Genomic DNA, 1924 nt, shown 5'->3' with positions numbered 1-1924 from the left:
GGACATGTTTTGCAAAAAGTGTAGGGAAAATATAAAACAGCTATAACTTTTGCATACGATGTCAGAAAAAACGTATAATATATCAAAATATTCAGCACGAAAATCCGGATCCAATTTTGACGGCCTACGGCTTGTTTGCAAATTTTTAGAATCCTCAAATTCTAAAAGGAAAAAAAGTTATGCTCAAATTTCAGTTTTTTTTTGAATTTTTGTTAAATCTGGTCAAACTACTTATTCAAGAAGTATTAGTGTTACTAAATAATCATTCAAGAATATTAGTGTTGCTAAATAATTATTTCAGTTTTTTTTGAAATTTGGTCAAATCTGGTCAAACTGTGGTCAAACTATGGTCAAACTACTTATTCAAGAAATATTAGTGTTGCTAAATAATTGTTTCAGTTTTTTTGAATTTCGGTCAAATCTGGTCAAACTGTGGTCCAACTACTTATTCAAGAAATATTAGTGTTACTAAATAATTATTTTTTTTTAGAACAATAGTTTCAAACTCAAACAGTGAAATGTGTGACTTCATGCTCAAGCTAAATTCCTGAGGGTTAATAGGATTGACATCTTACTATTGTCAGGAAAACAACAAGTACAGGCTTGGAAACGAGGGATAATAGAACCCGGAAGTTAAACGTGCTCAGGCTGGAGTAGTGAGAGGATGGGTGACCCTCCGGGAAGTTAGATGATTTACAATGATGAGGGGTGATTAGAGATTAGAGGTTAAATTGAGTAGTGATGAGGGGTGATTAGAGATCAGAGGTTAAAATAATTCAAAATTTTGAAAATCAAGAAAAAAATTCAAAAAAATCATAAAACTTCCTTTATACCGCTTGGTGTTACCAACCGGGACTAAAGGTGGACCTCCAGGCAGCGGCCACGTGGACGACCTTTAGTCCCGTTTCGTGTAAGAACCGGGACTAAAGGCCCTTATGAACCGGGACAATTGGCCCTATTTCTACTAGTGGAGTGCTACAATAGACGGGACCGTTATATTTGGAACATAAGTTAGAGTCGGTTTTAGATAGGAAAATAAATGTTTTTCCATGTGCGGCGCCCCATCCACCGTTTACACCCCGGACATATTGTCGTACTGCTTAGGCGAAGCCCTGTGGATATAGCTTCACCATCACCGTCACCATGCCGTCATGTTGTCGAAACTCATCCACTACCTCGTTGTCTTGCTGGATCAAGAAGGCTGAGGACGTCACCGAGCTGAACGCCTGCAGAATGCGGAGGTGTCGTACGTTCGGTACTTGATCGGTTGGAGCGCGAAGAAGTTTGACTACATCAACCGTGTTATCAAACACTTCCGCTGACGGTCTACGAGGGTACGTAGACACGCTCTCCCATCTCATTGCTATGCATCTCCTTTGATAGATCTTGCGTGTGCGTAGAATTGTTTTTTGTTTTCCATGCAACGTTTCCAACATGCGGTGACCTACTCCCATTTTGGTTGCTCGAATTGGATATAAATATGCAAGGCGTATGGTTTTCAGCAGGGTATGCATGTCACCTTCGATCTTGGTGATCCTGAAGATGACATCGATGAAGATAATATCAACATTTGGGTCGATGTTGATATGCTTCCACTTCTACCTCTATGTTAGTTTCTCAAACATATTTATTAAGTAATTTATATTGTTCACTTAAAAGGGTATGCTTCCACTTCTACCTCTATGTGAGTTTCCATTCTTCAAGAAATGTACGGGAAGTAGTAGAGAAAACCTACTACACTTATGGGTCTGAGCTAACTTGCGAGGAGAAAATCATTTTGTTTCATGGATTCAAGATGTTGAGACTTTTAAGATGAGTTGTCATATTCCTCCAAGTTATGATCAATACGTGCCACTAGTCCACGTGTTGAATTACGGTAACATCCATCGAGATATCATGGTAAGATTTTCCTATTATATCATCA

The sequence above is a fragment of the Triticum dicoccoides genome, chromosome 2B (assembly GCF_002162155.2).
Source record: "Triticum dicoccoides isolate Atlit2015 ecotype Zavitan chromosome 2B, WEW_v2.0, whole genome shotgun sequence".
Classification (NCBI taxonomy): domain Eukaryota; kingdom Viridiplantae; phylum Streptophyta; class Magnoliopsida; order Poales; family Poaceae; genus Triticum; species Triticum dicoccoides.
Note: the sequence above shows the minus strand (reverse complement) of the source record.